General features: G+C 41.9%; 1 protein-coding gene across 1 annotated transcript in view; it reads left to right on the forward strand.

Annotated features, from left to right (window-relative positions):
• The first annotated feature begins 4,431 nt into the window (after positions 1 to 4,431).
• The window catches only part of L3mbtl4 (L3MBTL histone methyl-lysine binding protein 4), a 533,749-nt gene continuing 510,645 nt past the window's right edge, over positions 4,432 to 27,535 (forward strand). The window contains exons 1-2 of the mRNA XM_087564391.1: positions 4,432 to 4,657; positions 14,207 to 14,370. The gene's annotated coding sequence lies outside the window, so the exon portion shown is untranslated. The remainder of the gene's footprint in view (positions 4,658 to 14,206; positions 14,371 to 27,535) is intronic.

Genomic DNA, 27,535 nt, shown 5'->3' on the forward strand with positions numbered 1-27,535 from the left:
TTCCACAGGGACAAGGACAGGGCTGTGGACAAGCCCTTACACACAGAAAATAAACAATAAAGGAAATATTTTTATGCAGTTATAAATCAAGGCAATTTTAAAATATGTTGGTGGGTCCCTCAGAGAGACAGAATGGCAAGAACAGGAAAGCACTGCTGTAGGCTCAGTGTCTTACCCGATGCCAGTCTTAGCGTTTGGGTAGGTAGAAGCTAGTTGTCTGCTAAGTTAATAGAGTCCAAAAGTCTTTTTATTCATTCATTCATTCATTTATTTATTTATAATCTATTGTTGAAAGGTAAAAGTTCTAACACAGAGGTGGGCAAGGAATGTTGGTTTTGGAGGATGAGAACTCCGCTTCAGATAATGTACTTGGTCTCTGGACTCCCAAAACATTGTAACCAACCCCTGTCTTGTATGAGATTTGAGTTAGTCACTGGGTCTCTGCTGACACAGCTTCCTTCCAGAAGCTTCTTCCTTCTGTCCTAGCCAGACGACTTCTTCGTAGAAGTTTTTGTTCACATCCTCAAGTTTGGGCCACCTGGATAGACTCATGAGGGTGACTGGCAGGGTTGAACTGCGGCTGCACGGTGAGAGTAAAGTGAGGCTGAGTCCTTCCTGGCAAGTCCTTACCAAGAATCTTCATCTGTAGGACGAAGACTAGGCCTTGCATGACTCTGTCTGGAGAGCTCGGGGCAAGGATAGTGTGAAGAGTTGGTTGCCCATAAGTTATGTCTGTTCTACAGGGGAATCCAATAGAGTGTGTATGGGGTGGGGGTGGGGGTTGATGGTGGTGAGGTCTCTATAATGCCTGCTAGTGGGTTGCCCCAAAGGGTGAGGACAAAGCAGAAGTGCATCTTCTCTTTAGGGAGAGAAAAGATTGTGTTCCGTGTCTAGACTGCCTTTGCAGTTGTGACCTGCTGCCTGCGGGACAGTGAAAGTCTAGAAAGTGCAGAAAACAAGCAAGTTGTGTTGATTTTCCAGACCAGCTAAGAATTAGTCATTCAGAAGAAGGAGGTCAGGGGTGGAGAGGGAGGGAAAGAAAGAGGAAGGGAAGGAAGGAGAGAGGGAGGGAGAAAGAGGCAGAGAGAGAGAGAGAGAGAGAGAGAGAGAGAGAGAGAGAGAGAGAGAGAGAGAGATCTTAATAATGGAACATTCCCTCTTTTCCCACCAAGTCACAGATAAGGGAGGCACCCAGAGCTTGGATTCAATATGAAAACGCAGAGCCTAGAGCCATACAAGAGCCTGGGGGCTGTTGCTAAGGCCTGGGATGTGTTGCTAAGGCTTTCTCCTTTTGAAGCCATAACAGAGGAAATGGGAATCTTAATACTTGAGGATTAGTGAGATGGGTACCAGATTCTGCCTTAGACCAAGGTGTCTCAGGCGGTCACATTCCCCTGGAGGGGTGGTGGGAAAGTCTCGGCACCTGCAGTTTACAGGCTACTTATAAATCAGTCCTTCAATGATATTTCTATTGTTTTACATGTGCAGTGCAAACTTGAGGGCTGTTCAGGAACCTCTTCTAATCTTTCTCACTTTCTCTTTTCTCTCTGTTCTTCTTAAAGGGGAAGACCTCCAGTGTTGGTCTCCGGCTCCCCGCCTCCCCTCTCTTCCAGCCTCTGGGATTTTTCAGACTCTTCTTGCAGGTCCCCACTCTCCCCACTTCCGTCCCCGCCCCGGGAGATTTCTCTCTCCCTAATTACCTATTCACTCTTCAGTCACCACTTGTTACAGCCTGCAATTATTTGGTTTAGCCATTCATTTGTTGGACGAGAGGCTTTGTTTGTTTATTTGTCCTCACTGGAATATTTACCCATCTGGGCGGTTATTTATTCAGGCAATATCTGTGGATCCTACCAGGTGCCTAGAACTGCCAAAAACAGAGAAGGCTTTGAAGCCTCAGGACTTTACTTGGGAGAACCGGAGAGACTAGTAAATGACTCAAGAAGAGGGTGATGTACAAGTCAAGCGTCTGGCATACCAGGCAGCTCTTGCTGCCAGAAATGGAAAGCAGGAAAGCCGAACACAGAGGGCGGGGGATGGGCTATGACGTCATCAGACCCCTTTCGATGTTTATCATCCTGCCCGGACACCCATCTGTTAGCTCTGCCAGGAGCCCCGTGGCTGATCAATAAATGTGACCAGGAAGAATGGAAGACATAGAAAAGGCAAACAGCTAACACAGAGCCTTACCACCCCATCCCTTGGAATCACATCAAACTCCGGAAGCCTACAGGGGTTGGGGGTGAGGGTGAGTGGGGAGGTAGGGTGTAGAGTGTAGGGGTCAAGTTGAGTATTACTGCCTGCAACCTCATCCTTTGAAGTCACACTTTCTGCACTCTCCTGCCCTGCTCTACTTCTGGATTAGACTTCGCTGCTTTAGAGCAACATTTCTTCCCTCGGTGACAGACTGACTGCAAGACTCCCCCCAACTTCCCCGAGAATGAGGCCGTAAATATTCACATCAAATCTAAGACGCAGCACGCTCATTTTGAGTTATAGCCAGTCACACGGGCAGGAAGTGTTGCACCTCTAATCAAGGAGCTATTTTAATTATTCTGACCGGTGATCAGGGGAGAAACCTTGGTTTTCATTTGAGCTTCAGCCCAGTCGCTCCTCATAATTCAACCTACAAGAAGCTTGTTGACAGCGGTGAAGTTCTGATAGAGAGCTTCAGGAGAGGGGGCGGGGCTCCCCTGAGCGCAGAGGGTTAGAGCTGCGGAGAGTTGCAGAGCCTCCCTCACTCCCCAGGGACAAATTTTGGATAATAAACCATGGAAATGAATTTGTACAGGGAACTATGTTCATTATAAATGGGTCCCAGTGTATCTTGCACATAAAATGCCCTATTTGCGTTTAAAACCAGTGCGATAATCTCTGAAACTAAGTTCAGGACTCCAACTCTCCTACCTAGCCAAAGGCCACAGTGATTACAATGCCACGGACTGGCTTTTAGATCACACCCGTTGTCTACAGGGGCAAGAACTAAACAGTAAGAGGGCATCTTTCCTGACAATGTTAAAAAATCTGTATACTGTTTATTCTTCAGGAGCAAAACTTGTTATAACAAGATCCAAAGGAACAGTCCATTAGGTACTGAATATCCCACAACTGGATGCATCAAATAGAGCTAAGCTTTTAACGCACAGTTGGTATTGGCCTCCGAAACTTTTGTTGAAAATTCAGCCTGTATTTCCTTTAGATTTCTTAATTATTCATGCTAAGTGGGAAAGGCTTTTAATTATTCAATTAATCCCCCTGTGTGGTAAAATGTTTATTGGGTTCTTATTACACATGCTAGCTTCCTAGTTAGACATAATTGGGCAAATGATAATTCTGGTTTTTAGGGGACCCATTCATACCCAGCGTTACTCTCAGGCATAGATTCTGAGTGAATTATTAATTATAACAAAATTGTTGAGGTTATGCTCCAGCAGGGCACCAATCACAGCAAGCTAAAGCAGAATAACCTCTCCAAATTGAAATCCGACTCCGCCCTTATTATTCTTGGATTCAGGAGAGCGTCTATAACTTTCACCTACCCAGTAGTTGATCAAGAATGTAGTAATAATAACGCAGGAAGTAGATATGACCCACTGATGCCATGTACAAGCATTATATCCTGAGTAAAGACACCGAACAGGAACGTGTCAAATGGGGGCACATCTTGTCTATCACAACATGACCCTCTAAGGCCCCTTGTTAGAGGCCCTCAGGTGCCTCTTAAAGGTGAGCTGTGTACACCACTACACACTTACGTAGCTTCTCCCTCCCTCCTTGGAGGCTCCCCTTGTAGAATGTTGGCAGAAGCCCATTTTGTATTTACCCTAACGGGTACAAGGGTGAAGTGTGAAGTCAGTCTCCTGTTCTTTGGTGAAGACTTACTGAGAATTATGGTTGCTGCTTTTTGGAATACCCAGCCTATCACCCAAAGACTGGACAGCACCAGCTTTTAATCAGCCCTGCCTCTCCCCTGTATTTTGTTCTGCTTTATAATTCCCCTGCCCTGTAACTTCCCCACTCCTCTGGAAACAAAGGACTCTAACACGAGCCTTTGTGTCAGGATATGATTTTTCAGGAACATTATTTTTCAGCTGAACATTATTTGGTTTATGTCTTTTAAACCAGAACCAGTATATCATTTTCCCCTTCAAAGCCAAAACAGATACAATCCAGGGAGGAAATCACTAAGCTAACACACGATCTGGAACAGAACTAATTATCTTAAGAACCAGAAAATGGGCAAGGGTAAGACTGGCCCTTTGGTCCTTCACTTTCCTTGGCTAATAGGATTGGGCACCTGCCAAGTTGTGGACACAGGGGACCACATGGGATCTGGGGTTTACTTCTCACCCAATCCTGGATGTCCTTACGCAACAAATGACTATAAAATGGGTCAGATGCACCTCCCTCCAAATAATACCCAAGGGTTTTGTCATAGGGTCTGACAAGCTAGGACAGCGGTGTGCTGGACAGTGGCGATTAATCCTTTCAACTCTCTGAATCGGGAGGAACACTTTATATCAAGGCTGGAATGGGTAGATATCCTGCACCATGTAGCCATGGTACCTTCTTCCTGGGAGCCAGAGGTCAGTGCTGTGGAAACAGAGGATGAAATCCAGAGGACCCTGTCCGGCATGGAGGCAGCTCTGCGGGTGTGGTAAGGGTGTGAGTCATCGGGAGAACTCTGCAGTCCTCAGCACTCTGCACATGTAATCTCCTAGCAATCTGACTTGAAATCGCTTCCTAGGTATTTTTATTAATCTCAGAACTTCAAGAGAGTTTTGGGTCTTAGGAAACTTATGAATCCAGGGGCCTCATCCTAAATATGTCCCTCTGCCTGGCACCGGGTCTGACACATGGGATAAGCTCTATGTGAATGGTTGACTTCCAGTGCCCAAGCAAAGGCACACAGGGTGAGGTAGCTTCCTGTCCAAAGCTGATATGATAGCAGCCTTTGGCAGGCTGGGCACTTGAACCCAGGCTTCCCAAAGTTGAGCTTGTCACTCTGCTAAGAAGTGCTTCCTTCTTTCCTTCCTTCCTTCCTTCCTTCCTTCCTTCCTTCCTTCCTTCCTCATTCATTCATTCATTCATTCATTCTGTTCATGAAATGTGTTTAGAAATTTGCCTTTGTTTTGTAACTTGACAAAATAAATGAGATTTTTTGATTCTGAGCACGAAGACCAAGCATCCCGAAACAGTCATACTTAATTAAAAAGAAATACTATGGGGTGTGGTTTCTAGGCAGGGTGCTTGCTTAGCGTGCACATGGCTGAGGTTTTGATCCCTTGAACTCCTGCTCCCGTCTCCCCCAAAGAAAGCTTCCTTCACATCAGCACTCATGCAGAGCAGAGAAATGACATCAGACATTACCATCCTGCCCCATTTAGCCAGCACCAATGGGCATACAATAAGGTGACTGGCATAGGGCCTTTAGAAGCCTTAAAGATCATTTTATAAAAATGGTAGCTGTTTTGAAGAGGTAGCTTGCCTGAACATGGCATGTTTTTCATGCCAGGAACATCATGTCCTAAGTGATTCTATTTGGCTGATGATTGCCAGGGAACATTTTGTCGTATGCCCTGCGTGCTTGATTCCGTCCGGGTGGGCGGGCCATGGTGGACAGTTTACTGTAGCAGTAAGGAGCACCAGCTGCCTGCCTGGGTTTGGCTGAATGATGTCACTGTTGTATGTGTGCCTTTCCTTGTAAACTTGCTCACGTCTGTCTCTAAGACCCATTTCCACTTTACTCACAGTTACAGGGAGCCATACCCACAGTAACCATTGCTCCGCTCTATGCAGAGTGTCTGTGACACTGAAGCAATAGGACCTGACACTCACTAGGTCCCTTGCCTGTGAGCCACGGGTTCGAATGACCAGTTCCTGGACTGAAGCTTTTACTGTGTGGTGAGGCTCTCAATAAATAAGGTCCACGTCTGTGAGGTTCTTCTTTTTATGTTTCTTATGATTATGTGTTAAGCATGACGGTGCTACAGTTACCACCACAATTGACACTTCATTTAGCTGTTTTCTGAAGCTTAATGTTAATCTTTTTTCATTTGCTATTATTAAGAAAAACTTCGTGGTCTTATTTATTTGTGTGTGCCTTTCTCTGTATGTGTCTCTCTGTGTATGTGTGTGTCTCTGTGCTCCCCTCTGCTGTGTTCTCTCTCTCTCTCTCTCTCTCTCTCTCTCTCCATATATATATATATATGTGTGTGTGTGTGTGTGTGTGTGTGTGTGTGTGTGTGTGTGTGCGCACGCGCACACGTGTGTGTATCTATACATCAGAGGATACCATTCAGGAGTCAGCTATCTCCCTTCACCATGAGTTCATCTCTGGGATTGAACTCAGGTCAGTAGGCTGGGCTTTTGCCTGCTGAGTCACCCTACTGGCCTCATACTGTTATTTTAAAATGCATTGCACTATGCATATTTGAGATTTACAACATATTATGGGACTCAGAAAGACAGTACCTTGATTAATGCAGTGAAGCAAATTAATACATCTATAATCGCACAGCTACTTGGTTATGACAAGAGCAGCTTGTATCTACTTTACAAAAAGTGTTTTGCACTTCCTGCATTGTGTTCTCACATTGTACTAGACTTAATGCATGTGCTGGAGAGTTTTAGGCCAATTCAGCACAGACTAAAGTCATCTGAAAGGAGGGAAACCTCAATTAAAAAAATGTGCCTCCATAAAGTCTTGCTGTACGCAAGCCTGTAAGGCATTTTCTTTATCAGTGGTTGATGGGGGAGGGCCCACTGTGGTGGCTCTATCCCTGTGCTGGTGGTCCTGGGTTCTTTAAGAAAGCAGGTTGAGCACACCGTAAGGAGCAAGCCAATAAGCAGCCCTCCTCCATGGCCACTGCATCAGCTCCTGCCTCTGGGTTCCTGCCCTGCTTGAATTCCTGCCCTCACTGATTTTGATGATGAACCATAATGTGTAACTGTGAGTGAAGTTCCTCCCCAAGTTGCTTTTGGCCATGGCGTTTCATCCCAGCAATATTAACCCTAATTAGGACAGTGCACCTGCTGCTTGGCTCCGCATCGCCCCGTTGTCCCGTCTCTTTTCACCTCTGCGTCTAGTGATCATTATTTACTCTCTGTGTGTAACTGATTTCGTTTCGCGTCTGGCTTATTGACTCAGCACAATGTTTTTCAGGCCCATTCATGTTGTGGCAAATGTCATAACTTCCTTTCTAAGGCCAACTAATGTTGTCTCATGTAACCCGATATGTCTGCAAACTTGCTATGTCCATAGGCTACTGTAGGTAATACAGGCCTTTTCACAATATCTATTCTGTCCATCCCTGAACATGGGAGGTTTTCATCCTCTGGTGTCTTTAATTCCTGTCTTACTGATTTAACCTTTGCCACCTGGTTAGTTAACTTGACTCCAAGGCATCTTCCCTCCCCTCCCCTCCCTTTCTTTGTTTAATAAGGCTATTGTGAATGGGATTTTTTTCCTTTGACTTTTCTTTTCCTTAACAAGTATATAGAAAAGGTACTGATGTGTGTGTGTGTGTGTGTGTGTGTGTGTGTGTGTTGATTTTGTATCCTGTTACTTTGCTGAAAGTTTTTTTTTTTTTTTCAAATCATTTGTCAGTGTTTTCTGGTGGAGTCTTTAGGTGATTAGTTTAATGTAGAACATATACTTAGGTTCTAAGTACAGGATTATTTCATCTGTAAATGGGGATATTTTGATTTCTCCCTTTTTCTAACTATATGTTTTGGTTTTTCTACTGTCTCATTGTTTTATCTAAGATGCAGACTGAGCACAGTGTGGAATGAAAGTGTAGAGACTTGGTCCAGATGTTGGATGACAAGCATCCCAATTTCCCCAGTTTAATACAGTGTTGGCCATGGGTTTATTGTATACAGTCTTGAGGCATTTCCTTATTTCTAATGTCTTCGGGAAGAGACATTAGTTTTTTGTCAGAGACCTGCTCTGTCTATATTTGATTTCTGCCCTTGACTATTGTCTTAGTTAGGGTTCCTATTCCTGCACAAACATCATGACCAAGCAGCAGGTAGGAGAGGAAAGGGTTATTCGGCTTACACTTCCACATTGCTGTTCATCACCAAAGGAAGTCAGGGCTGGAACTCAAGTGGATCAGGAAGCAGGAGCTGATGATGCAGAGGCCACAGAGGGATGTTTCTTACTGGCTTCCTTCCCCCTGGCTTACTTAGCTTGCTTTCTTATAGAACCCAGGGACAGCACCACCCACAATGGGCTGGGTCCTCCCATCTTGACCACTAGTTGAGAAAATGCCTTACAGCTGGGTCTCCAAAAGACATTTCCACATCTGAGGCTCCTTTTCTGTGATAACACCAACTTGTGTCAAGTTGACACACAAAACTAGCCAGTATAACTATATTTATATGCTATATTACAAGGATTTGTCTATGTTGAAACCTCCGCTGACCAGCTTGGTCATTGGCTTAGTCAGTATTCATTGTTGTGAAGAAACACCGTTATCAAGGCAACTTCTTATAAGAGTTTAATTGGATGGCTTACAGTTTCAGAGGTTTAGTCCATTATCATCATGGCAGGGAGGATTGTGGCACAAAGGCAGGTGCTGGAGCAGTAGCTGAGAGATACATCCTGATTACTAAGCAGAGGTGGGGGGGGGGAGAGAGAGAGAGAGAGAGAGAGAGAGAGAGAGAGAGAGAGAGAGAGAGAGAGAGAGAGAGAGAGACTCTAACTGGGCTTGGCACGTGCTTTTGAAAAGCCATCCTCCAGTGATACCATCCCACCCCAAAAGCCTATACTTTCGCTTATCCTTCTAATCCTTTCAATCAGTGTCACCTCCTGGTGACCAGACAATCAAATATATGTGAGCCTATGGAAGCCCTTCTTACTCAAGCTAGCATGGTCACCGTAGATTTCGTACAGTCTTATTCCATATCCCAGGTTAAAATTGAAATCACTGTGTTGTCCAGACTGCCCTTGAATTCTCAGTAATTCCCCTGCCTCAGCCTCTCAAGTGCTGTGATGGCAGGCATCTCACCATTCTTAGCTTGGCCTCTGGTCTTCAGGGTGTATTGTCTAATTTGATTTGCCAATATCTTACTGAGAACTTTGGCATCTCTGTTCAGGGTCTATAGTTTTCTTTTTTTTTTTGTTGTTGTTGTTGGTGCTCTTTTATGCTGCGGCTATCTGGTTTGCACATGAGAATAATCATGAGAATAATCCCTGATTTAATGAATGTTTGGGTTCACTCCTTCCTTTTCTACATTATAGACCAATTTGAGAAACATTTGTATTATAACTTATTAAATGGTCTGGTAGAATTCATCCATCCTAACATTTTCTTTCTTGGAAGAATCCTTTTTATTGCTTCAATCTTGATACTCATTATAGATCTATTTGCCTGATTTACATCTCTGATTGAAACTTTGTAGGTCATATGTGTCTAGGAATTTACCCAGTCCTTTCTGATTTTCTAGCTTTTTGGATTGTAGGTTTTTGGATGTTTGAGAATGATGCTCTCTGTTTCAATGGTCTCTATAGTAGGGTCCCCTTTCCACCTCTGACTTCATTGACTTGGTTCTTCTCTCTTTTCTGGTTAATTTTGCTGACGGTTCATCAAAGAACTTCCTCTCCTTTAATTGATCCTTTGAATTGTTCTTTCAGTCTTCATCTCATTAACTTCTGCTTGGTATTTAGTATTGCCTGCCTAGGGGCTGGCTTATTGAACTCTAATTTTTCCAAGTTGTTGAAGTATATTATTAAACTATTTCATCTAAATTACTCTTACCTATTAAAGTGAACAACTCTACAGTTTCTTCTTAGAAATCCTTTGCTACATCTAAAATGTTCTGATAACCCATGCCTTCATTTTGATCTTAATCTAGGCAGACTTAAATTTCTTCCTTGATTTTCCTGATGACCCATTGTTCATCAGAGTATATTCCTCCATGTCTGTGTATTCGTGTGCTCTGCATAGTTTCTGTTGCTACTGATTTTAGTTTTAGCTTATTAACATTTTATAAGGCATAAGAAATTTTTTAGATTATTTTATATTTGTTAAACTTTCAGTGTGGCCCAAGGTGGTCTACTTTAGGGGACATTCTACAGTCTGCAAGGTATGTATATTTTTGTACACGATGGTTGAAATATTTGGATTTCTGTCTAAGTTCTTCTTTTGTCAATGACACAATTAACTGAAGTCTCATTGTTGACTTTTTTACTCTCAAATGATTTTTATTGTATCAAGATATCTTGACAAGAGTGGCATCATAAGCTCACCCACTATTACTGTATCAGGATATGCCCATTCTCTTACGTTCATTAGTGTTTGCTTTATGAGAATAAGAACTCCAAAGTTTGGTTCATATATATGTATATCTATTACATTTCTTAATTAATTGTGTCCTCTATAAATACAGAGTAGTGTTCTATATCTCTTCTAATTTGGCTAGATGTCATTTTAACACATATAAGAATACACATATGCCGGCTTCCATTCATTTGCTATATTGATTTCCGTATCTTCACTCTCAATGAATATGTTTCTTGGAGACTTCAGATGATTAATTCTTGGTTCTTATTACCATTATCTAGCCTGAATCTTTTAGTCAGCAACTCAAGACCATTTGAACTAGAGTTATTATTAAGAGATGGTCAATGATTCCTATAAATTTGTTATTTTTCTATTGATGACATTCTTATTTGCTTTTTTTCCTTCTCCCCTTTTTATATAATAAGACTGTACTTTGCCAATTTGGATATGATTAATTTTTTTCTTCCTTCTTCTTTGTTCATGCCTTCCTCACATAAAAGAAAGGATTTCCTGTATCTTATGATTGTGACTACCTCTTTCCCACATTTTCTTCTGTGTGGTGGTTTAAATGAAAATGGTCCCAATGACCCCCCACAGGAACTATTTTGTTCCAAGTTGGTAGACTATTGAGAAGGATTAGGAGGTGTGTCCTTGCTGGAGGAGATGAGTCTTTGTTGTAGTAGGTGTGTCCTTGTTGGCGAAGGTGCGTTACTGGGGTAGAGGTGCGCTTTCTAGTTTTAAAAGCCTAATGTTGCTGTCCCTGCCTGCTGCCTGAAGATTAAGATGTAAACCTCTCAGCCTCTGTTCCAGTGCCATGGCTACCTGCTTCCTACCATGCTGATAAGAGACTCATCTGCTGAAACTGTAGCAAGTCCCCAATCGAAGGCTCTTTTTTTTTTTTTTTCTTTTGTTGGCTATGGCACCTGTTCATAGCAATAAAACACTGAGACACTCTGGGCTTAGAATTTGCTCAAGTGTCATCTACAAAGCTTACCTGGTGTTTGTGAGTTGCTTTAGCAGGTGACTGTGTTCAATGGCTTCATTTCTTAATTGTAAAAGTTAACTTTTCTGGGTATATCTGTCGATCTTGGTTGCCAGGTATTTATTTTGAGAGCTTGAATTCCATGGCCTCTTGGACATTAGGGTTCCTGTTTAGAGGTCTGATGTTTTCCATTACGTTTGCCTTTGTAAATGAGCTGGCAAATTCCCCTTACAATTTTCTCCCTATGTTTTTGCTTTCTCTACTTTCGCTGTCTTGACAACAGGGCATCATGAAAAGATTTTTGCATGGGCAAAGCTTTTGGGAATTCTTAATGCCTTTTGTGCTTGGTTGTGTTTTTCTTTCCCTAGATTTGAGAAAAAGTTCTTGCTTTTTGCTTTGAGTTTTGAATTATTTTATTCATCTATTGGTTTGTGTCCATTAATTAATTTACTTATTCACTTTACATCCTGATCATTGTCCCATCTCCTGGTCCTCCCCTCACAGTCCCTTCCCTCATACTCCCTTCCTTCTCCTCTGTCAACATATAGAGGCCCCTGGGTATCCCCTGACCTCGGCACATCAAGTCTCTGCAATGCTAGGTGAATCTTCTCCCAGTAAAGCCAGACAAGGCAGCCCAGTTAGGGGACTAGGATCCACAGCTTTAGGGACAGCACCCACTCCAGTTGGTGGAGGATCTGTCTAGTACATATGTGTATATGGAAGGGACTAGGTCCAGTCCATGTATGGTCTTTGGGTGGTGGTTTAGACTCCGAGAGCCCCAAGGAATTCAGGTTAGTTGACTCCACTGGTCTTCTTGTGGAGTGCCAAATCCATCTGGCACCCTCAATACTTCCCCCAAATCTTCCTAAGACTTCCTGAATTCAATCCAATGTTTGGCCATGGGTCTCTGCATTTATTTCAGTCAGCTTCTGGGGGAAGCCTCTTATAGGACAGTCATGCTAGGCTCCTGTCTCTAAGAATAAAAGGGTATCATTAACAGTATCAGGAATTGATGCTAGCCCATGACATGGGTCTCATGTTAGGCCAGTTATTGATTGGTCATTCCCTTAGACTATAGTCCAATGCTATACCTGCATTTCCTATAGACAGAACAAATTTTGGGTTGAAAGTTTTGTGGGTGGGTTGGTGTCCTTATTCCTCCACTGGGAGTCCTGCTTGGCTATAGGAGGTGGCCACTTTAGGTTCCATATCCCCACTGCTAGCAATCTCAGCTAAAGTCATTGCCATAGACTCCTGGGAGCCTTTCCTATAACAGGTCTGTGGCACAACCTAGAGATGTCCCTCACCCCTACCCCAGGTACCGATTTCCATTCATTCTCCTGGCCATCTGGGTTTCTTTCCTGTCTCTCTGCCCCCAGACCTGATCCTTAGCTCAAATGCCCAACAGTGGGGAGACGGAACCTGAAGAGACCACCTCCAGTAGAGAGACATGGCCCCAAGTTGAGACATAGGGCCATCCACCCATCCTCAAAAATTTTGACCCAGAATTGTCCCTGTCTAAAGAAAATTCAGGGGCAAAAATGGAGCAGAGACTGAAAGAAAGGCTATTCAATGACCAGCCCTACTTAGGATCCATTCCGTGCACAGCTACCCTGACACTATTACTGATTCCATATTGTGTTTCCAGACAGGACCTAGCACAGCTGTCCTCTGAGAGGCTCTACAAGCAGCTGACTGAGACAGATGCAGATACTTTCAGCCAACCACTGGACTGAGATTGGGGAGCTCTAAGGAAGAGTTAGGGGAAAGACTGTAAAAGCTGAAGGGTCTTGCAACCTCATAGGAAGAACAATAGTGTCAACTAACCTGGATCCCTCGAGCTCCCAGAGACTAAGCCACCAACCAAAGAGCACATATGGGCTGTTCTGTGGCCCCCTGGCCCATATGTAGCAGAGGACTGTCTTGTCTGACCTCAGTGGAAGAAGATGAGCTTAATCCTGCAGAAACTTGATGCCCCAGGAAAAGGGGGATGCTGGCAGGGCTGAGGTTGGGTAAGGGTGCCCATGCTGCCATGGTATCGAGAACCAGGCACAGGTCTGCAAGGTTTAAGAAAAAACATATACTTGGGTAATTCATGTTATAAGAATGCCAAAGTTTCACTGAGGTGCACAGAATATATACCCCAAGTCCACCAGGTGGAAAATTCCAGGAAGCATAGTGGAAAAATAGATTTTTGCCCTCAAGAGAAAAACAGGAACAAAAAACAGGAACTGGCTTAACAGTGTTACCTCCCACACCAAACAGAAAGGTCAAGATGTTCCTTTGTTAGGAGCAAAAGTCTTCCACATGCATCAGCAAGGCTCAGCCAGGGGCAAACACTGATGGGGCCCAGGAGTCCCCCCTTTTTATTTTTTAAAGTAGTCCCTGTCTTAGGACACTTTGGGGAAACCTTTGGGAATATCTGCTAGTCTCAGAGCCCCTGTCTTAGGTGGGCATTGGTCCCAAAAGTTGCCCATCTCTGGATAACTACTCATAAAGACTGAGCCAGATTTGGGCAGAGGAATTGTCTCCTGCTAAGGAGAGCAACACCTGCTTAGTCACTGCCCGGCACTGGGAGTGCTGTCTGCCTTGTAAGACTCTCCTGGACCCCATCAGTGTTTTCCCCCTGTTGAACCTTGCAGATGCATGTGGAAGCCTTTTGTTCCTAACAAAGGAACATCTTGACCTCTCTGTTTAGTCTGGGCAGTAACACTGTTAAGTCAGTTCCTGTTTTTTTCTTTTTTCTTTTTTCTTTTTTTTGCTTGTTTGTTTGTTTGTTTTTGTTCCTGTTTTTCTCTTGAGGGCGAAAACCGTTTTTCCACTATGCTTCCTGGAATTTTCCACCAGGTGGAATTGGGGTATATATTCTATGAACCTCAGTAAAGCTTTGGCATTCTTAAAACATGAAGCATGTGTTTTTTCTTTAACCTTGCAGGTCTACGCCCAGTTCTTGGTACCATGGCGGCGTGGGTGCTCTCAAGTGGAAGTCCCACCGAGACTGGCAAGAGAGGAATCACTCACTGATGGGGTCATTCCAGGAGCCAGCCGGCAAAGTGAAGGAACGTATTGGGTGAATGGCACCATGAAGTTGGAGCCCCAGTAAGTGGGAGATAGTGAAGGACACCACAGGAATTGAAAGCATGTGCAAAGAAAAATAAATATTTGGGATAGAGACAAGTAAACCTTGTAAAAAAGGGACAAGGTAATGGTAAAGTGTGTTTGTGTATATGTTCTTTTAGAGTTATGCTAAAATTTAGAGAAGCAAAGTCAATTCTCATAGATGCTTTTAGTCTTTAGACCCTGACTAGCAATAGTTTACAGTCTAGACATAAGAGAGAATGGGTTTGAGAAAAACAGTCCTCCCCAACTCTCTGGGGATGCTTTGGCAAAAGAGAAGACAAAGGAGTGTAAGCTGTCTCGGAGCTGTCCTAAGGACAGAAGGAGGGTGGGAAACCTCCTGCCTCCTTGCTGGCTCCTACTGGAGAAAATGCTATTTCTGGTTCTGGGTCCTTTAGGTAGGATATCTGGGTCCCTTTGGTGGGTTACCATCTAGTTCTTTCCCTCTATGTCTATTGTCTGTCCTTGGTGCACCAAGCTGTCCATGTCTGTCAGTTTATGTCTGTGGCTTTTGTTTCTCATTGCTTAAATGCTTGGTGTTTCATGTTTAAAGGAAAAAATGGTTAAAACTTTAAATGCTGGTTGTTCACCCCTTGATTTAGTTTTAACTCATTTCAAAAACAAATAAATAAATAAAAACCACTCTCAATTGGCCTTTAGAGTCCTGATCCTGTAGTTAGGAGTCAAGGTCAGCTGGAGAAGCCCCCCCAGGGACTGCGTGTCTGCACAGCCAATCTTAAAGGGACCAACAGCTTCTCAGCTTCTATGGTAAGGGAGCTGATGGCTGTTTCTCTTAGAAAAATCTCTGACTGTGATTATTGGATTTAGCAGGTAACAAGGTGATTCTCTTAAAATTGCAGCTAGAAAAGGTAAAAATTGTGTTTTTTTTTTAAAACCTCGCAGGCCTATGCCTGATTCTCAGAACTGTGGCAGCAAGGGGTCAGCAAGCTGTCAGTTGCGGGGTAGGTGGGTGGTTGAGTACCCTCTCACAAGCAAAGGGAAGGAGGGATGGGATGAGGAATGCAGGGAGGTGAGACCAAGAAAGGGGGCAATTTTTGGAAGGTAAATAAATAAAATAATTTAACAATAATAAAAGAAATCTCTGTTTAGCTCTGTACTCCATTTTAAATTGAATTATTTGGATTTTTTGGTGTCTAAATGTATTTTCGATATGAGCCCTCAGATGTAGAGTTAGTGAAGATCTTTTCCCAAGCTTTAGTTGCTGATTTGCCCCATTGACTGTGTCCTTTGACTTACAGATGCATTTCAGTCTCACAAGGTACCATTTATTAATTGTCGACCTTAGGGCCTGAGCTATTAGTGTTCTGTTCAGGAAGTTGTCTCCTGTATCAATGAGATCAAGACTATTTCCCACTTTCTATTCTATTAGACTAAGTGTATCAAGTTTTATGTTGAGGCCTTTGATCCATTTGAGTTTTGTGCAGGTGATAAATATGGGTCTATTTGTCCTCTTTCTACATGCAGACATCCATTTAGAACAGCACCATTTGTTGAAGATACTTTCTTTTCTCCATTGTATGGCTTTGGTTTCTTTATCAAAATTCAAGTGTCCATAGGTATGTGGATTTATTTCTGGGTCTTAGATTCCATTCCATTGATCAGTCTGTCTGTTTTTAAACCAATATCATGCAGCTTTTATTGCCATTGCTCTGTAGCACAACTTGATGGCGGGATGGTGATACGTCCAGAAGTTCCTTCATTGTATTGGGTTGTTTTAGCTACCCTGGTTTGGTTTCGTTTGTTTTTTTAATTTTTTTCCTGTGAAGTTGAGAACTGCTTTTTCAAGGTCTATAGAGTGTTTTGTTAGAATTTTGATGGGAATTGCATTGAAACTTTAAATTGCTTTTGGTAAGATGGCCAAATTTTTTATGTTAATCCTTCTGATTCATGAGCAAGAAAGGAATTTCCATTTTCTCACATCTTCCTCAATTTCTTTGGAGACACGGAGTTCTTGTCATACACGTGTTTCACTTGCTTGGTTAGAGTTGCACAAAAATATTTTATATTAATTTTTGGTTATTGTGAAGGGTATTGTTTCCCTGATTTCTTTCTCAGCTAGCCAGTTTATCGTTTGTATAAAGGAGGGCTACTGATTTTTTTTATTTTTTATTTTTAGTTAATTTTTATTCAGCTGTTTTGCTGAAGCTGTTTATCAGCTGTAGGGGTTCTTTGGTAGAGTTTTTTGGGTCATGTATATATACTCTCATATCATCTGCAAATAACAATATTTGACTTCTTTCTTTCCAATTTGTATCCTTTAGTTATATTATTGCTCTTGCCATAACTTCAAAAACTATGTTGAATAAATAGGTAGAGAGTGGGCAGCTTTGTCTTGTTCCTGTTTTTATTGGAAATGCTTTAAGTTTCCCCCATTTCATTTGATGTTGGCTATTAGCCTGCTGTATGTTGCTTTTATTATGTTTAGGTATGCACCTTGTATCCCTGCTCTCTCTAAGACTATTAACATGAAGAAATGTTGGACTTTGTCAGAGGCTTTTTCAGCATCTAATGAGATGATCATATGGTTTTTTCTATCAATGTATTTATATGGCAGTTACTTCAGTGATGGATTTTTATGTGTTGATTCACATTTGCATCCCTGGGATAAAGCCTAGTTGTTCATGGTGGACGACGTTTTTGATGTGTGCTTGGATTCTGCTAATAAGTATTCTTTTTTCTTTTTAGTATTTTTACACCAAGAGGACAATTGGACTGAAAATCTCTTTTTTGCTTAGTCTTTGTGTAGTTTAGCGATCAGTGTGACTGTGGCCTCATAGAATGAGTTTGGCAGTGTTCCTTCTGTTTCTATTTTGCACAGTTATTTAAGGAGACTAGGTATTAGCTATTCTTTGAAAAATCTGATAGAATTCTGTGCTAAAACCATCTGGTCTTGGCTTTTTGGGGGGGAGAGGGGACTCTTAATGACTGCTTATATTTCTGTAGATTTTATAGGATAGTTTACCTGATCTTGATTTAACTTTGGTAAGTGGTATCTATCATGAAAATTATCTATTTCATTTAGATTTCCCAATATTGCAGAATACAGGCTTTTGAAGCAAGACCTAATGATTCTTTGAATTTCCTCAGTGTCTGTTGTAATGTCTCCCTTTTCATTTCTGATTTTGTTAATTTGGATACTGTCTCTTTGCTTTTTAGGTTGTTCAGCTAAGGCTTTGTCAATCTTGTTGATTTCCTCAAAGAACTAACACTTTATTTTCTTGATTATTTGTATTATTCTCTTTGTTTCTAATTGATTGTTTTCTGCCCTGAGTTTGGTTATTTCCTGCTACTACACATCTACTGCTCTTGGGTGTGTTTACTTCTTTTTTTCCCCTAGAGCTTTCAGGTATATTTTTAAATCATTAGTATGAGAACTCTCCAATTTCTTTATGAAGACCTTTAGTGCTATGAACTTTCCTCTTAGTACTGCTTTCATTGTGTACCATAAATTTGGCCATGTTGTGCCTTTATTTTCATTGAATTCTAGAAAGTTTTAGAGATTAGAATGCCTACTCCAACTTATTTCCTGGATCCATTTGCTTGGAAAACCTTTTCCAAGTCCTTTAGTCTAAGGTAATGTCTATCTTTGTGGGTGAGGTGTGAGTCTTGTACGTAGCAGAATGATGGATCCTCCTTATGCATCCATGCTGTCAGCTTGTCCATTTATAGCTGTCTCTGTCTTTAAGTTAGGAAAGTTGTTTTCTATGAAAAATTTGAAGATATTTTCTCTGCCTCTAATCTGAAAATCTTCTATTTCTCTTCCTCCTCCTCCTCTACCTCCTCCTCCACCTCCTCCACCTCCTTTTCTTCCTCTTCTTCCTCTTCTTCCTCTTCTTCCTCTTCTTCCTCTTCTTCCTCTTCTTCCTCTTCTTCCTCTTCTTCCTCTTCTTCCTCTTCTTCCTCTTCTTCCTCTTCCTCTTCCTCTTCCTCTTCCTCTTCCTCTTCTTCTTCTTCTTCTTCTTCTTCTTCTTCTTCTTCTTCTTCTTCTTCTTCTCCTCCTCCTCCTCCTCCTCCTCCTCCTCCTCCTCCTCCTCCTCTTCTTCTTCCTCTTCTTCTTCTTCTTGTATCTGACTTCCTGTATTCCTTTTTTTAACATATCTTTTTTATTGGATATTTTTTAATTCACATATTAAATGTTATCCCCTTTCCTGGTTTCCTCTCCAGAAACCTGCTATCTCATCCCCCTCATCCTGCTTCTATGATGGTGCTCTCTCACCTGCCCACCCACTCCCTCCCACCTCCCTGCTCTGACATTCCCCTACACTGGGGCATCAAGCCTTGACAGGACCAAGGGCCTATCCCCCCATTGATGCCCAACAACGTCATCCTTTGCTACATATGTGGATGGAGCCATAGGTCTATCCCTGTGTTCTCTTGGTGTTGCGGTAAAAAATAAAAAAGGATGGAATGGTTCCCGTGTATACCCTGGCAGTCTTACCCTAGTTCTGGATGGAAGCAGACCTCCAAGGAGGCAGACTGAGCTGTAGCCCAGGGAGTGGAATGTCATTACTGATAATTTTACAAGTAAAAATTTAAGTTCTTCATCTAACATTTTAGCCATTTCCGTATCTTTGATTTTTATTACCAAGGAGTTACAATCTGTTGGAGGAAGCTTTGCTTTTTATGTTCTTGTGCTTCAATCATGTGATTTGTACTTCTCTGGAGATGGATATATCTTCAGGTTTCATTTGGTATAGCAGGAACACAAGGGTGACTTCTATGTAAATGTTGGGACCGCACAGCTGCAAAAGCATCTTCTGCAGGAGGATCTAATTGAATCCTGCCTGAGAGACCAAGGATTGCTGGCAGGGACAATGCCAGTCAATCTGGAGCTGCTGTTTAGAAGAGATACTTTTTTGGTACCAGTGGGGCACGGGTGGAGGGTATTAAAGGAACTTGCAACAGTGTTCAGATGAGCTTGCTGTGATGTTCCTCACCTGCTCCTGGAATGTGTGTTACTGATTCTGTGCCACCTCATGTCCAACCCCCAAGGGCAGGTTAGGTCAGGCAGCAAATCGTTCAGGGCACAGGCAACAATTTGGGACTCTTAAATAGTAAGAGTAGGCCTCAGTTAAAGGCTCAAATCTTTGTACCCCTCAGAGAGGACAGGAAGAAACCATCTATAGCACCAAATTAAATTATAGGCAGGGATAAATTTTAAACCAATTAATAAAATGAAAAACACCAATGGCGACTGTAGGAGTGATGACAACGCAGTGTTATGACATTAAAAATGAAAATCACTCTGCACCCAAATCCCGTGGGAGGGAGAGCTAAACCTTCAGAGAGGCAGACAAGCCTGGGAAACCAGAAGAGACTGCACTCTGCACACACATCTCGGACGCCAGAGGAAAACACCAAATGCCATCTGGAACCCTGGTGCACTGAAGCTCCCGGAAACGGCGGCACAGATCTTCCTGGTTGCTGCCGCCGTGGAGAGCTCATGGGCAGCACCCCGCGAGCAAACTTGAGCCTCGGGACCACAGGTAAGACCAACTTTTCTGCTGCAAGAAAGCTGCCTGGTGAACTCAAGACACAGGCCCACAGGAACAGCTGAAGAACTGTAGAGAGGAAAAACTACACGTCCGAAAGCAGAACACTCTGTCCCCATAACAGGCTGAAAGAAAACAGGAAAACAGGTCTACAGCACTCCTGACACACAGGCTTATAGGGCAGTCTAGCCACTGTCAGAAATAGCAGAACAAATTAACACTAGAGATAATCTGATGGCGAGAAGCAAGCGCAGGAACCCAAGCAACAGAAACCAAGACTACATGGCACCATCGGAGCCCAATTCTCCCATCAAAACAAACATGGAATATCCAAACACACCAGAAAAGCAAGATCTAGTTTCAATATCATATTTGATCATGATGCTGGAGGACTTCAAGAAAGACGTGAAGAACTCCCTTAGAGAAACACAGGAAAACATTAATAAACAAGTAGAAGCCTACAGAGAAGAATCGCAAAAATGCCTGAAAGAATTCCAGGAAAACATAAATAAACAAGTAGAAGCCCATAGAGAGGAGACACAAAAATCCCTGAAAGAATTCCAGGAAAACACAATCAAACAGTTGAAGGAATTAAAAATGGAAATAGAAGCAATCAAGAAAGAACACATGGAAACAACCCTGGATATAGAAAACCAAAAGAAGAGACAAGGAGCTGTAGATACAAGCTTCACCAACAGAATACAAGAGATGGAAGAGAGAATCTCAGGAGCAGAAGATTCCATAGAAATCATTGACTCAACTGTCAAAGATAATATAAAGCAGAAAAAGCTACTGGTCCAAAACATACAGGAAATCCAGGACTCAATGAGAAGATCAAACCTAAGGATAATAGGTATAGAAGAGAGTGAAGACTCCCAGCTCAAAGGACCAGTAAATATCTTCAACAAAATCATAGAAGAAAACTTCCCTAACCTAAAAAAAGAGATACCCATAGGCATACAAGAAGCCTACAGAACTCCAATTAGATTGGACCAGAAAAGAAACACCTCCCGTCACATAATAGTCAAAACACCAAACACACAAAATAAAGAAAGACTATTAAAAGCAGTAAGGGAAAAAGGTCAAGTAACATATAACGGCAGACCTATCAGAATCACACCAGACTTTTTGCCAGAAACTATGAAGGCCAGAAGATCCTGGGCTGATGTCATACAGACCCTAAGAGAACACAAATGCCAGCCCAGGTTACTGTATCCTGCAAAACTCTCAATTAACATAGATGGAGAAACCAAGATATTCCATGACAAAACCAAATTTACACAATATCTTTCTACAAATCCAGCACTACAAAGGATAATAAATGGTAAAGCCCAACATAAGGAGGCAAGCTATACCCTAGAAGAAGCAAGAAACTAATCGTCTTGGCAACAAAACAAAGAGAAGAAAAGCACACAAACATAACCTCACATCCAAATATGAATATAACAGGAAGCAATAATCACTATTCCTTAATATCTCTCAACATCAATGGCCTCAACTCCCCAATAAAAAGACATAGATTAACAAACTGGATACGCAACGAGGACCCTGCATTCTGCTGCCTACAGGAAACACACCTCAGAGACAAAGACAGACACTACCTCAGAGTGAAAGGCTGGAAAACAACTTTCCAAGCAAATGGTTGGAAGAAGCAAGCTGGAGTAGCCATTCTAATATCGGATAAAATCAATTTTCAACTAAAAGTCATCAGAAAAGATAAGGAAGGACACTTCATATTCATCAAAGGAAAAATCCACCAAGATGAACTCTCAATCCTAAATATCTATGCCCCAAATACAAGGGCACCTACATACGTAAAAGAAACCTTACTAAAGCTCAAAACACACATTGCACCTCACACAATAATAGTGGGAGATTTCAACACCCCACTCTCATCAATGGACAGATCATGGAAACAGAAATTAAACAGAGACGTAGACAGATTAAGAGAAGTCATGAGCCAAATGGACTTAAAGGATATTTATAGAACATTCTATCCTAAAGCAAAAGGATATACCTTCTTCTCAGCTCCTCATGGTACTTTCTCCAAAATTGACCATATAATTGGTCAAAAAACGGGCCTCAACAGGTAAAGAAAGATAGAAATAATCCATGTGTGCTATCGGACCACCACGGCCTAAAACTGGTCTTCAATAACAATAAGGGAAGAATGCCCACATATACGTGGAAATTGAACAATGCTCTACTCAATGATAACCTGGTCAAGGAAGAAATAAAGAAAGAAATTAAAGACTTTTTAGAATTTAATGAAAATGAAGGTACAACATACCTAAACTTATGGGACACAATGAAAGCTGTGCTAAGAGGAAAATTCATAGTGCTGAGTGCCTGCTAAAGAAACAGGAAAGAGCATATGTCAGCAGCTTGACAGCACACCTAAAAGCTCTAGAACAAAAAGAAGCAAATACACCCAGGAGGAGTAGAAGGCAGGAAATAATCAAACTCAGAGCTGAAATCAACCAAGTAGAAACAAAAAGCACCACAGAAAGAATCAACAGAACAAAAAGTTGGTTCTTTGAGAAAATCAACAAGATAGATAAACCCTTAGCCAGACTAACGAGAGGACACAGAGAGTGTGTCCAAATTAACAAAATCAGAAATGAAAAGGGAGACATAACTACAGATTCAGAGGAAATTCAAAAAATCATCAGATCTTACTATAAAAGCCTATATTCAACAAAACTTGAAAATCTGCAGGAAATGGACAATTTCCTAGACAGATACCAGGTACCGAAGTTAAATCAGGAACAGATAAACCAGTTAAACAACCCCATAACTCCTAAGGAAATAGAAGCAGTCATTAAAGGTCTCCCAACCAAAAAGAGCCCAGGTCCACACGGGTTTAGTGCAGAATTCTATCAGACCTTCATAGAAGACCTCATACCAATATTATCCAAACTATTCCACAAAATTGAAACAGATGGAGCACTACAAAATTCCTTCTATGAAGCCACAATTACTCTTATACCTAAACCACACAAAGACACAACAAAGAAAGAGAACTTCAGACCAATTTCCCTTATGAATATTGACGCAAAAATACTCAATAAAATTCTGGCAAACCGAATCCAAGAGCACATCAAAACAATCATCCACCGTGATCAAGTAGGCTTCATCCCAGGCATGCAGGGATGGTTTAATATACGGAAAACCATCAACATGATCCATTATATAGACAAACTGAAAGAACAGAACCAAATGATCATTTCATTAGATGCTGAGAAAGCATTTGACAAAATTCAACACCCCTTCATGATAAAAGTCCTGGAAAGAATAGGAATTCAAGGCCCATACCTAAACATAGTAAAAGCCATATACAGCAAACCAGTTGCTAACATTAAACTAAATGGAGAGAAACTTGAAGCAATCCCACTAAAATCAGGGACTAGACAAGGCTGCTCACTCTCTCCCTACTTATTCAATATAGTTCTTGAAGTTCTAGCCAGAGCAATCAGACAACAAAAGGAGGTCAAGGGGATACAGATCGGAAAAGAAGAAGTCAAAATATCACTATTTGCAGATGATATGATAGTATATTTAAGTGATCCCAAAAGTTCCACCAGAGAACTACTAAAGCTGATAAACAACTTCAGCAAAGTGGCTGAATATAAAATTAACTCAAATAAATCAGTAGCCTTCCTCTACACAAAAGAGAAACAAGCCGAGAAGAAATTAGGGAAACGACACCCTTCATAATAGACCCAAATAATATAAAGTACCTCGGTGTGACTTTAACCAAGCAAGTAAAAGATCTGTACAATAAGAACTTCAAGACTCTGAAGAAAGAAATTGAAGAAGACCTCAGAAGATGGAAAGATCTCCCATGCTCATGGATTGGCAGGATTAATATAGTAAAAATGGCCATTCTACCAAAAGCGACCTACAGATTCAATGCAATCCCCATCAAAATACCAATCCAATTCTTCAAAGAGTTAGACAGAACAATTTGCAAATTCATCTGGAATAACAAAAAACCCAGGATAGCTAAAACTATCCTCAACAATAAAAGGACGTCAGGGGGAATCACTATCCCTGAACTCAAGCAGTATTACAGAGCAATAGTGATAAAAACTGCCTGGTATAGACCAATGGAATAGAATTGAAGACCCAGAAATGAACCCACACAGCTATGGTCACTTGATTTTTGACAAAGGAGCCAAAACCATCCAGTGGAAAAAAGATAGCATTTTCAGCAAATGGTGCTGGTTCAACTGGAGGTCAATATGTAGAAGAATGCAGATCGATCCATGCTTATCACCCTGTACAAAGCTTAAGTCCAAGTGGATCAAGGACCTCCACATCAAACCAGACACACTCAAACTAATAGAAGAAGAACTAGGGAAGCATCTGGAACACATGGGCACTGGAAAAAATTTCCTGAACAAAACACCAATGGCTTATGCTCTAAGATCAAGAATCGACAAATGGGATCTCATAAAACTGCAAAGCTTCTGTAAGGCAAAGGACACTGTGGTTAGGACAAAACGGCAACCAACAGATTGGGAAAAGATCTTTACCAATCCTACAACAGATAGAGGCCTTATATCCAAAATATACAAAGAACTCAAGAAGTTAGACCGCAGGGAGACAAATAACCCTATTAAAAAATGGGGTTCAGAGCTAAACAATTCACAGCTGAGGAATGCAGAATGGCTGAGAAACACCTAAAGAAATGTTCAACATCTTTAGTCATAAGGGAAATGCAAATCAAAACAACCCTGAGATTTCACCTCACACCAGTGAGAATGGCTAAGATCAAAAACTCAGGTGACAGCAGATGCTGGCGAGGATGTGGAGAAAGAGGAACACTCCTCCATTGTTGGTGGGATTGCAGACTGGTAAAACCATTCTGGAAATCAGTCTGGAGGTTCCTCAGAAAATTGGACATTGAACTGCCTGAGGATCCAGCTATACCTCTCTTGGGCATATACCCAAAAGATGCCTCAACATATAAAAGAGACACGTGCTCCACTATGTTCATCGCAGCCTTATTTATAATAGCCAGAAGCTGGAAAGAACCCAGATGCCCTTCAACAGAGGAAAGGATACAGAAAATGTGGTACATCTACACAATGGAATATTACTCAGCTGTCAAAAACAACGACTTTATGAAATTCGTAGGCAAATGGTTGGAACTGGAAAATATCATCCTGAGTGAGCTAACCCAATCACAGAAAAACACACATGGTATGCACTCATTGATAAGTGGCTATTAGCACAAATGCTTGAATTACCCTAGATGCCTAGAACACATGAAACTCAAGACGGATGATCAAAATGTGAATGCTTCACTCCTTCTCTAAAAGGGGAACAAGAATACCCTTGGCAGGGAAGAGAGAGGCAAAGATTAAAACAGAGACTGAAGGAACTCCCATTCAGAGCCTGCCCCACATGTGACCCATACATATACAGCCACCCAATTAGACAAGATGGATGAAGCAAAGAAGTGCAGACCGACAGGAGCTGGATGTAGATCGCTCCTGAGAGACACAGCCAGAATACAGCAAATACAGAGGCGAATGCCAGCAGCAAACCACTGAACTGAGAATAGGACCCCCGTTGAAGGAGTCATTGAAAGGACTGGAAGAGCTTGAAGGGGCTCGAGACCCCAAAAGTACAACAATGCTAAGCAACCAGAGCTTCCAGGGACTAAGCCACTACCTAAAGACTATACATGGACTGACCCTGGACTCTGACCCCATAGGTAGCAATGAATATCCTAGTAAGAGCACCAGTGGAAGGGGAAGCCCTGGGTCCTGCTAAGACTGAACCCGCAGTGAACTAGACTGTTGGGGGGAGGGCGGCAATGGGGGGAGGGTTGGGAGGGGAACACCCATAAGGAAGGGGAGGGGGAGGGGGATGTTTTCCCGGAAACCGGGAAAGGGAATAACACTCGAAATGTATATAAGAAATACTCAAGTTAATTAAAAATATGAAAATCAGAGGCAGTAACTGCATGAAATAAAAGGAGAATCAAGGAAAAGGAAAATAGCAAAGAATATTAAATAGTTATAGAATATTAAAAGTAAATGGGAAAAGGAAAGAGGATTATCAGAAAGATGGAGAGACAAACTTCATACTGAAGAAAAACACCTACTACACAAATTACAAGACAAAGAGTAAAACGGGAAAACTAGGGAAGCACAAAGGAAAAAAAAAATAAAATCCCAAACCATAGAAACAATGTGTTAGAGCAGCTTCTTCTGAGTCCCCTTCTGAGCCCACTGGGTGGACAGGGGCAGCCAACTGGAGATGGAGACTTTTCAGTCTGATTCATCCATGCTGATGTTGATCCTTCAGTTGTGGGACTTTAGCTGCTTTTGAATTTCTCCATATCTTTGCCTAAATATTGTTTAACTAATTCATTAACATTGTCATGCTGGGGGCCAAGGCTGCGATACCTTGTCTGCTGGCAAATACTTTATCACTGAGCTATATCTGAAACCCTAACTTGGGTGTCTTTTAAAATGCAGAATGTCAATGGTCAAGACAGTATAAGAACAAGGAGTAATGTCAGTTGCATAGCCTTAATGCACTATAAAAGCCCCAATTTAAAACTTGCGTATGCATGTGTATATGGGTAGTGTAGTGTTAGTACATGTTTGTGTGTGCCTATGCACACGCAGATATGTGTGCACATGTTTATTAGTACAGAGGCCAAAGGTTAATTTCTATTATCTTCCTCTACTAGTATCCAACTTTTTTTTGAGGCAGTATCCCTCCATGACCTCTCCAGAGGTGACAGATTGGCCTGCCTGCCTGACCAGTAAGTTCATGGGATCTCCATGTTCCAGCTTTTCCAGTGCCAGGGTTATAGGTTTGAGCTCTCACTCTTGAGTTTTCACATGGACATTAAGACCCAAACTTGGATGCTCAATTATGCACAGTGCCTGACTGAATTATGTCTTGGTACATTGTCTTAGTTTTAAAGACAAGAAACCAAAATGTAAGAACAGTCATGGAGAATAGCCAACAGTTCAAGGGTAGCTATCTTAGAGACCTGTAATTTTAGAGGTTGGAGGGTGGAAATCAAGGTTGCCCACTGAGGATGTAATGTTCTAAAAGCATCCATACTTCAGGAATGATGAGCTAGGGATGGCTGTGCTCCAGGCTCCTCATTGTGAGTAGGGTTTCTATTTGCCTATTTGGCTTTTCTATAATTACTGGCCTTTTTGTCTCAGTTTTGGAAGCATGTTAGCCCTTCCTTATATGGAACATGTCACAGCCTGGCTTATATGCAAAAATTTCCATTTAATGTTTTTGGTGTTAGTTAGCTGTACATGCTATACTATTGGATATTGGCTATAGTGTCCTCTGTTTCACCTTCCCTAAAACATATAAAGACCTTTGAAATAATATGATTTCTGTGTGATGCATTTGGCTTCTCTGGTCTTTCATTCCCTGGCCCTTCTCCAGCCCCTCCCTTGCCTCTTTGTTTAGTGCCAGCATCTTAGCCCTTTCTCCTCCTGTTCTTTAAGAGAACATGTTCCCTAAAGTATGGCCTCTGGCCTTCTGCCTTATTCACCCACAGCCTCTTTTGTGCTTCAGACTCTACTCAGTTCAAGATAAAACAGCTAAAGACTGTCACCTGGCCCAAAATGGCTAACTACTTT

The sequence above is a fragment of the Rattus norvegicus genome, chromosome 9, assembly GCF_021556685.1.
Source record: "Rattus norvegicus strain SHRSP/BbbUtx chromosome 9, alternate assembly SHRSP_T2T, whole genome shotgun sequence".
Taxonomy (NCBI): Eukaryota; Metazoa; Chordata; class Mammalia; order Rodentia; family Muridae; genus Rattus; species Rattus norvegicus.